General features: G+C 43.4%; 1 protein-coding gene across 9 annotated transcripts in view; it reads left to right on the forward strand.

The window, feature by feature from the left end:
* Positions 1-10,834, forward strand: part of LOC137248986 (serine-rich adhesin for platelets) — a 594,115-nt gene that overhangs the window by 495,597 nt on the left and 87,684 nt on the right. For 2 of the 9 annotated variants that reach the window (XM_067780022.1, XM_067780024.1), the window contains exon 2: positions 3,414-5,052. The exons of the other annotated variants lie outside the window; for them this stretch is intronic. The gene's annotated coding sequence lies outside the window, so the exon portion shown is untranslated. The remainder of the gene's footprint in view (positions 1-3,413; positions 5,053-10,834) is intronic. 9 annotated transcript variants of the gene reach the window in all.

Consider the following 10,834-nt stretch of genomic DNA (forward strand, 5'->3'; position numbering starts at 1 on the left):
CAAGCGTGGGAAGTGACGAATGTCCAGCTGAATGAACAGCTAAGACAATTCTGGGAAATCGAAGAAATACCCAGAACGCGAGTGGAAACCCCAGAAGATAAAATGTGCGAAGAATTTTATCAAAGCACCACCACTCGCATGGATAACGGTCGATACATGGTCCGGCTCCCATTTAAATCAACATCCCCAACGATATCGACCTAGGTCAATCCCGTACTGCAGCCCTACGACACTTCCACGGCATGGAACGTTCCCTCTCAAAGAGGGCGATCTAAAGCAGCAATACGACCAGGTACTCGAAGAATATCTGTCCCTAGGCCACATGGAAGAATGCAGTTCCAATGAAATAGAATCCCTGGGTAAATACTGCTCATTCTATCTCCCTCACCATGCAGTCGTAAGGCCAGACAAGAAGACAACAAAAGTCAGAGTTGTATTCAACGCTTCTAAAAAGTCGGGTTCCGGTCACTCCCTCAACGATGTTTTATGTACCGGACCAACCCTCCAACCCGATCTCCGACTTATGTTGCTGAAATGGCGAACATATAAGTATGTGTTTAATGGCGACGTCGAGAAAATGTACCGCCAAATTTCCTTGCACTCCGATGACCGAGACTACCAATGGATAATATTCCGAACCCCCGAACACAGTCCAATAAAGGACTACAAGTTGAAAACGGTCACCTTCGGGGTTAACTGCGCGCCTTTCCTGGCTATTCGCACTCTACACGAGCTGTCGAAAGACATAGCCGATTCCCATCCATGCGCAGCCCCAATACTAAAATCTGAGACGTATGTTGATGATATTTTATCTGGCAGTCATGATCTCCAATCAGCCGAGCAATCCCTAACAGAGACTATAGACGCTCTCTAGTTAGCCGGCTTTCCCCTAAAAAATATCACGGCAAACCACCCCGACATGCTCCGAAAAATATCAAAAACTGATATGCTGGAAACAAACTTTCTCGAGTTCGAAAAGACTAGCACCGCCAAGACCATGGGCATCCAGTGGAACGCCCTAACGGATACATTCTCGTATACCGTCGATTCAAATCCGGCATCCACTGCAGCCACGAAGCGGCAAATTCTCTCCTCCATAGCAACACTTTTCGATCCCGCAGGGTGGCTAACGCCAATTATGATCCAAGCAAAAATCTTGATGCAAGAGCTATGGCTAGACGGGACTGACTGGGATGAGCCAGTGAAACCCCTCCGTCTCATCAAGTGGGCGCAGTTCGCCGAAAATCTCCCAACGATCTCGGAGATTCAAACACCACGCTGGATAAACTACCACCCCGATAAACCAGTTGAGCTCCATGGCTTCTGCGACGCCTCGGAAAAGGCTTATTGCGCGACACTTTACGTAAGAACCACCGTAGGAACTCAAGTCTTCTCTCACCTGTTTGTCTCTAAAGGGAAAGTGGCCCCCCTAAAAACCATAAGTGTGCCACGACTAGAGTTATGCGGCGCGGTCTTATAAGCCAAGTTAGTCGCAGTTGTCCAACCCCATCTCGGCCTCAATCAGCGAAAGTTAACCATGTGGTCTGACTTCGAAATCGTTCTAGCCTGGCTTGAAAACCACCTCATTCCTGGAAAACCTATGTCTCCAATCGAACTGCGCAGATCATCGGCCTCATCGGCAATGCCACTTGGCGACATGTGCGCAGCACGGATAATCCCGCAGATATGGGCACCAGAGGATGCACCCCACTCGAGCTAGCTAGCTCATCGCTATGGTGGAATGGCCCAGAGTGGCTTTCCCGACCCCCCGAGGACTGGCCAACACCAACGGCCAGAAATATTGTACCCCCCTAACTTCGCCGAGTCGAATCACTGCATGCAGCGGAAGGGTCAGAAGACTACTTGGAACGGTTCTCCCCCTATCCCCGCACCCTACGCGTAACAGCGTACATGTTGAAATTTGTAACTCGGCTTAGAAATGCTGTAGGAGGCAATCGTACCCCAAACGATCCCACCCTCTCTCACGCCGACGTCATGCGCGCGAAACCCCGTTTACTGAGTTTTACTCAGTCGAGATTCTTCGCTTCCGAAAGAGCCTCTCGAAAATTCAAAACCAATCGGAAAGCGAAGTCCCCTACTGGCACTTGACCCCTTCCTGGATACAAAGGGCATTCTCCGTGCCAACGGAAGATTAGTAAACGCCGACATGACCTACAATGAGTGTCATCCCATCATTCTCCCCGAAAAGGCTAGATTTACTACCCTTTATATAAGGTTGCTGCACGAGAGCTTCCTTCATGCGGAAGTCCGCCTCCTGCAACAAACTATGAGGCAGGAATTCTATACCCCCCGACTCAAACCGCAGCTGAAAAAATGTATTTTCCAATGTAAAGTCTGCACCATCCATAATCGACAAACGCAATCCCAAATAATGGCAGCTTTACCCCCGAACGATGCACTTTCGCGCCCCCCTTCACTACTACTGGCGTAGACTTCGCCGGCCCGTTCCAAATAAAAGCTTCGATGCTCCGATCTCCAACACTCGTAAAAGGCTATGTGGCCGTGTTCGTTTGCTTCACCACCAAAGCCATCCATTTGGAATTGTGTTCGGATCTCACCAGTAAGGCTTTCCTCGCTGCCTTCGCCCGGTTTGTAGGGCGTCGAGGGTACCCGAAACAAATGATGAGCGACAACGGCACAACATTCATTGGTGCTAAGCGAGCTACCGAAGTAGAGTTCGTCACCTTCCTCAACGAAGTCTCGACAGATATTGTACAAAAGTATGCGCCACAAGGCATCGATTGGAAATTTATACCCCCGGCGCACCCCACATGGGCGGATTATGGGAATCTGCCGTCAAAAGCTTTAAAACCCATTTTAAAAGGGTTACCGGAACACACAGCTTCACCTTTGAAGAATTCTCGACTCTATTAATTCGGATCGAGGCCGTTCTCAATTCTCGTCCTATCTCCCCGCTTTCTCAGGACCCAGCGGATCTCACCGCCCTCACACCTGGCCACTTTCTCCGAGGCGCACCCCTTCTCGCCATCCCCGAACCGAACTATGAACACCTCTCTTTGATCAACCGTTGGGAACGGTTGAAAGTTTTACATCACCAATTCAGCAAGCGATGGAAGAATGACTATCTCATGGAGTTACACAAGCGTTATCGATGGCAAACCGCTCAACCTCCCCCTAAAATCGGCGATCTAGTCGTCATCAAGGAAGACAACCTGCCCCCAACCGAATGGCGCCTAGGACGCGTGGAAGGCACCCATCTACCGCCCTCTGAGCCTGACTCAGGCCCTCAAGGCTCAGTAGCATCCCCAAACCATAATACAGTCCAACTCCCTGTGCTATCGTAAAATCAACAGAAACAATCTTAACCCCTACCAACACTCACTCCCAACCTCACAAGTGACTAAAACGTAATTCTATCCTATCTTCCTCAGATGGATCGTCAGCGCCCTCCTGTGCCCGCACCACGCCGTTCGCTGCAATCGCGAGTCATAGTGCCCGCAGCCCCGTCACGACGCATCAAACCCGCGGCGGCCGATTACCGCAAGTGCCGGCTATGCCTAGAACATCACGCTCTGTCGGTGTGTCCTCTTTGCAAGGCAATGCCAGCTCACCAACGTATGACCATCGTCAAGGCACACCAATTCTGTGCAAATTGCTTAGCATTATCGCATCGCACCCACGACTGCAACTCAAACGAACGATGCCGGGACTGCGGGGGCTTCAACCACACTCTGCTACACCGCGACACCGGAGGCCGCCAAGCACCACCCGTAGAGGAATCCCTTCCACAACCATGCCGCCGCGTCGCTACACTTCCCCGTCGCCGACGTCCACAGCAGACTACTACAGCTAATGGTCGCGCGCCAACCGCGCATTCAACCCCGCGACCCAGCGTTGGAGATCGCACGATACAATGCACCGCAACCGGATTGTACACATCCACGTACAAAAAAAAAGTTGGAAGGATCCTCATTAAGGAAGCCGTCCGGGCTCTAACCGAGCTGCAACACACTTTAGGCGCTTAGTACGCCTAGGCGGGACAGGATGTTTACGCGGCGTAGGCTGCCACCCGTCCCATCTCCTCCTTGTACATACGTATATCCATGAATTTATATGTTCCGTATCTGGTACTGTATTTATATGGAATTGTATTATATTGAATTACCCACAAAATCAATGAATTGTATTTACCCTTAAATTCCCTATTGGGTCTCCTCATGGACGTGTGGCAGCCTCCACCGCGAAAATCCACCAAATGGAATTCGCCGCAACTACATAGTAGCGATACGGCAGGATCGCTACCTGTCAAAAAACCACCACCTTTTTGGCAATGTATATAAAAATTTGATCTTGGTCAGCTGAACATTTTTCCGTGTTTGTGGAAAAAATTATTATTATTGTGATCATTCTCCTTTTCAACAGTTATATTTTTCAAGAATTTGCTCCGATTAAAAAAAAGGAATATAGAAAGTACACAGTTTTCTCTTTAATTTATTATAATTAACGTAACCTTTGTGATTCGGTCATTTTGGTGGTTGATGAAATCTCCTGTACAAAATACATATTCTATGTGAATAAAAGTGAAATCAAAATTACATGTAAATGAAGACAAGGCTTTGTTAATTCAAGCAAAGCAGCATACAAATATACCGGGTCGCCTTGAGGCATTATTCATCGGAGCCTTCATTGTGAATATCTCATTCCTTGCAATATCGACGGCGGTTTTCGCATACATCGAACTGACTTGGGGTGCTTTGGACACATTTTATTATTGCTTCAGTGCACTGACTACGATTGGTTTGGGTGATTATATTCCCGGCAAGGGTGTCACTGTTGACAATCTTTCCATATCTATAAGCTACAGAAGCGGGTATTTTATTGGTGGCGAAAACATTTGGAGGAGGCTTTTGCACAACATCCGAACCACTACATAGGAGTTGCGCGCGATCGGGGTTTCGGTAAGAGGCGCATCCAACATAGCACCAACAAAGTGTCCACATAGCAGCATCTCCACTATCACCACATCATCACCAACCATTTTCACAAAGCGGCAACTATCCAAAATTCAAGGTAACTCGTACTTAACTAACCTCGTTTTGTCTTTGGTCAGAGAAGGGCATCTGCAGATAATCTCAACATCCATATCAGGGGTCCGCATTCCATAGTGCTACATTAATTTCAATTACTCGGCTACCCATTAGCTGTATCATCCTTGTATCTACTGCTGGGACAGACGTCATACGTTGGCAATACTATGAGCACACCATCTAACCCAATACCCTATTAATATTGCAATAAGTGAACGTAAGATGATGAATTTTGATATTAATTACGTTCTCGGTATTATTCTTACTGCCGCTTTTCCTGCGCACATCACATATGGGTTCTTGAATTAGCTTTCACGGTGAAGTTAGGCCCAAACCGATGATGGTAGCACGCATAAAGATGAGGCGCAATGTTTCTGAACTAGTTCACCTCCATATTCTCAGTGGTTTTCCTGACTAAGTCGCCGACTTTGCAGTTCCCATATATATAGCAGTGATCTGGGACTCACATTACGTCTGAATTGCATAGCAAGATCAGTTTGTTAGCATTACTGCCCCAAAAAGGCTTTAGGAGGAGTTTTTGATAGATGCCATGGAGTGTATACATTAGGTGCTGATGAAGGATAGATAGATTTAGTTTGAAATCCTTACGGCTAACTGTTATTACCTGCCCATCGTAGAAAATTATGGATCCGGAGTGTAGGTATAAACACATATTCTTAAGAGGCTCATAAAGCAGGTATTTTCTTTCTGAATCTGCATATTCATGTCTGTTCGAGTAGAACTCATTACACGCACACGTTTTGAGGCTAAAAAAATTTACGATTATTTTAAAGCCCACCCTAATATATATCAAAATATACATTTCTGTTCATCGAAACATAAATACTTTCAAGTAATTGCACCTGCAAGCAAAATCTCGCTTTAGCATTCGTTGAAAAGGTTTTCGCTGAAAAAGTGTCTGAAAGTAAAAAATAAAATAAAATAAAATAAAATAACATAAAATAAAAATATAAGCATTTAAAAATATTGTGCAATGAAAATCAAAAGATTTAATGTGCGAAAATTTCAGCAAACCACACAGCGTATCTGGTCGAAATAGTTGCGGCTGCGTAACTATTTATTTTACATTTTTCATATATATATATTTTATTATATGTATTTCTGTTTATTCGTGCTTTTATTTTTTTTTTTTTTGACTTTTTTACTTTTAATATTTTCCTCTTATTCACCAGTAGCTTGATTTATTAATTGCATTTTACGGCATTACAGCCAATAACTTAGCTGCGTGGTTGTAGTGCAATAATTTAAAAAGCAAAATCAATGAATTTGTTTGCGAAAACAAACTGTAATTTGCATATTTGCGTGTTTTCAATTTTCCGTTTTAAATTGCTTGCTTTTTTGGTGTTAAATTTTAGTTGGCATTTTATAGAGTGGCAACAGTTTGGTTTTATATCATTATAATTTTTTTATTTAATCCAAAAAAATTGCAAAAATGTTTCACATTTTTTATTTTTTATTTTTTTGTAAATATATTTACACTATTCAGTCAATGTGAGGTCCTTACGTATTAGACAGGTTAAACTTTGAAACATATCTGGTTTGTTTTTGTTTTTAATTCTTTTTAATTAACTTACGAAGTCAAATGTGTTAAAATTTAAAAAAAAAAAGTTGAAAGTTTTGTTATTTAAAAAATTTTACAAATTAAAAATGCGCAAGAGTCCCACATCTTTAATAATAAAGGTTTTAAAATTCTAGTTATTTTAAAAGCTAATATTAAAAGCTACAATATGTTCAGTTTTAGTATTAAAAAATTTCTAAAATTTTAAAGTTGTAATTGCAAAATACTTAAAATTTTTACTGAACATTATATATATTAATAAAAATTTTGAATTTAACATGCTCCAATATACATGGAATACCATATATATTCCACTTACAATTTTTAAATTTGAAAGTAAAAAAATTAAATATTAAATATTTAAAAAAAATGTTAAAAGATCCCGCTTAAAATTTATAATTTTATAACATTTGAAAAAGAACATTTTATAATTTAAAAACATCTGTCTTCTATCCATTATAAACTAATGTAAACAAATAAAAACAAGTAGGGAAGGCTAAGTTCGGGTGTAACCGAACATTACATACTCAGCTGAGAGCTTTGGAGACGAGACAAAATAAGGGAAAATAACCAAGTAGGAAAATAAACCTAGGGTAACCCTGGAATGTGTTTGTATGACATGGAAGGTATTAAAGAGTATTTTAGAATGATGGTCGCCTTTTCGAGATAACGCCATAAAGGTGGACCAGGGGTGACTCTAGAATGTGTCTGTACGATATGGGTATCAAATGAAAGGTGTTAATGATTATTTTAAAAGGGAGTGATCCTTAGTTCTATAGGAAATTTCCACTTTTTGATTCCTATGCATTTGCTCATAGCGAATATTTTTTTAATAGGTGGACGCCTTTTCGAGATATCGCCATAAAGGTGGACCAGGGGTGGCTAGTATGCGTTTGTACGATATGGGTATCAAATAAAAGGTGTTAATGATTATTTAAAACGTAGTGGGCCTTAGTTCTGTAAGTGGACGCCTTTTCGAGATATCGCCATAAAGGTGGACCAGGGGTGACTCTAGAATGTGTTTGTACGATATGGGTATCAAATTGAAGGTATTAATAAGGGTTTTAAAAGGGAGTGGCCCTTAGTTGTATATGTGAAGGTGTTTCCGAGATATCGACCAAAATGTGGGTACCGCTAATTTATTTATATACAGTATTCCTGCCAAGATTCCAAGGGCTTTTGATTTCGCCCTGCAGAACTTTTTCATTTTCTTCTACTTAATATGGTAGGTGTCACCCATTTTACAAAGTTTTTTCTAAAGTTATATTTGCGTCAATAAACCAATCCAATTACCATGTTTCTCTCTTCTAGACGAATTAAATGAAAAAGGGCCGAGCCACGCCCATTTTGAAATTTTCTTTTATTTTTGTATTTTGTTGCACCATATCATTACTGGAGTTGAATGTTGATATAATTTACTTATATACTGTAAAGATATTACATTTTTTTGTTAAAATTTGACTTTAAAAAAAATTTGTTTTTAAGTGGGCGTGTTTGTCATACGATTTTGCTAATTTTTATTTAGCACACATATAGTAATAGAAGTAATGTGCTGCCAAATTTCATCATGATATCTTCAACGCCTGCCGCTGGTTGGCCATCATATATACTAACTGCCTCAGGCTTAACTATATCCCGAAGTCTTGGCACACGGTTAGGGTTATTTTCATTCCGAAGGCCGGCAGAAGCTCTCATGTATCACCTAAGGATTTCAGGCCAATCAGTCTCTCGTCGTTTCTTCTTAAGACGTTTGAGCGGTTGATTGACCTGTACCTACGGGAAAGGATACCTCGGGGGTTACTGTCGGCTTCACAGCATGCGTACTGCAAGGGCAGATCGACGGAAACGGCTCTCCATTCGATTGTAAAGCAAATAGAGGGGTCCCTAGAACACAAAGAGTATGCTCTGGGTGCCTTTCTAGACATCGAGGGAGCTTTTAACAATGTCTTACCGGGGGCAATCGAAAGAGCTCTGGTGGGTTTAGGAGTCGAGGCGGCTCTGGTTGAATTTATTAGCAAACTTCTATGCGGCAGAATTGTCGCAGCGGAGTGGGGAGGGGCCATAATTAAGAGGAAGGTGTGCAGGGGCACGCCACAGGGGGGTGTCCTATCTCCTCTCCTCTGGGTCGTGGTAGTCAACGAGCTTCTTGTGGAGCTGGAAGCCAATGGTTGTCGGGTGGTTGCCTATGCAGATGACCTCGCTATCCTAGTCAGAGGCAAATTTCTGGGCACCCTGCGCGATGTTCTGCAGGGCTACCTGGATACTGTGGCTAGGTGGGCTGAATCATGTGGATTGGCGGTCAACCCGGGAAAAACGGAATTGGTCCTTTTCACAAGGAGATATAAGATGCCCGATTTCAGAAGTCCCTCGATTGTAGGGGTACCGTTGGTACTTTCTGATAGGGTTAAATATTTGGGGATTGTTTTGCACAAGAAACTGTCCTGGAGACCCAATGTGGAAGAGGAGTTATCGGAAAGAGATGGGGACTCTCGCCAAGAATAGTACACTGGCTTTATGAGATGGTGGTCAAACCGATTCTGCTATATGGGGTGCTGGTCTGGTGGAAAGCACTGGACACGGCGAGCACCTCCAAAATGTTAGTGTCAGTGCAACGGACGGCGCTGATCGGTATCAGTGGCGCTCTCAGAATAACACCTACCTTGGCACTGAACGTCATGCTGAACATATACCCAGTAGATATTGCGGGAAAGGCGGCCGCGGCAATGTCATTGGTCAGGCTTCGTGATACGGGATATAGACTTTCTGACCGAGGACATTAGCCTTCTTACCAGTTTCGACTTCATCCCGGACAGAACGGACTACTGTATGCCGATAACTGCTCCCTATACAACCTTCACCCCAGTTATTCCAGAGAGAGAGGATTGGGGAAGAGGAATTATCTGTGGCATGGGACCGGTTAACTTGTTCACGGATGGGTCAAAGCTGGATGGAAAGGTTGTGGGGGGGGGGGGGGGGGGGGGGAGGGGGAACCAAGCGGAAATTGCTGCGATTAAGGATGCGGTGGATTGAATGCTATCCAGTGCTACCACGGTTAGGGAATTTAACATCTACTCTGATAGCCAAGCGGCTATCAAGGCCTTGAGCTAAACTACAGTGCGATCGAGGGTGGTCTGGGGGTGCCTGACCTCGCTTGCGATTGCATCGAATTATTTTACAATTAAGATTATCTGGGTCCCGGGCCATAGTGATATCCCGTGTAACTGTCAAGCGAATCTCTTAGCCCGCATCGGTACAACTGAACCGGATGAAGATGGCTGTAGGGATTTCGGGATCCCGCTGGCCACCTGTGGATTGCTCCTCCATAGCTGGGCTTCGAATCAGCTCAGCAAACGTTGGGCGGATACCACGTCTTGCAGGGTAGCAAGATCTTTCTGGCCAAAAGTGGATGGCAGGAGGTCTGCTTCACTAAGGCTCACCTATCAATGGTCATTGGGGTTTTGACAGGGCACTGTCCCATGGGTATCCATGCGGTACGTCTCAATATACTGGAAACTCCATCCTGATGCAGCTGTATGGAGGATGATGAGGTGGAATCACCAAATCACTTTATGCTTTCATGTCCAGCTTTTGCCAGAACTAGGCGAAAGTACTTCGGTCGCGACTCACTTGGATCTCCCGAGGACATATCCAAAGTTGAGATCGGTATCATTCGGAGCTTTATCGTTGCTACCCAACGATTATCTAAGTAGCTAGATCTAAGTCACCGTTATTTTTGGTGTATGTGGTATCACAACGGACCTTCGTGTTGTCCAAGTGAGCTATCCTTATCAGGGCAGCTACCACCTAACCTATCCTATCCTATCCTAAATAGCGATATGAGATGAGTGCCCAGGAATCTACATACCAAATTTCATCAAGATGCTTCAAAATTTACTCAAGTTATCGTGTTTACGGACGGACGGACATGGCTAAATGAATTTCTTTTTTCGCCCAGATCATTTTGATATATAGAAGTCTATATCTATCTCGATTAGTTTATGCCGTTACGGATTACCGTTATGCGAACAAAGTTAATATACTTTGTGAGCTCTGCTCAGCTGAGTATAAAAATTTCATATGCATTACAAAAACTATTCAAAAATTTGTTAATGAAATGAATATTTTTAAATAAAAACTTAATTCAAACCACAAAAGCTTAAACTTTTTAAAAACTTTATCTAAATAA

This window comes from Eurosta solidaginis, chromosome 4 (genome assembly GCF_040869045.1).
Source record: "Eurosta solidaginis isolate ZX-2024a chromosome 4, ASM4086904v1, whole genome shotgun sequence".
Lineage (NCBI taxonomy): Eukaryota > Metazoa > Arthropoda > Insecta > Diptera > Tephritidae > Eurosta > Eurosta solidaginis.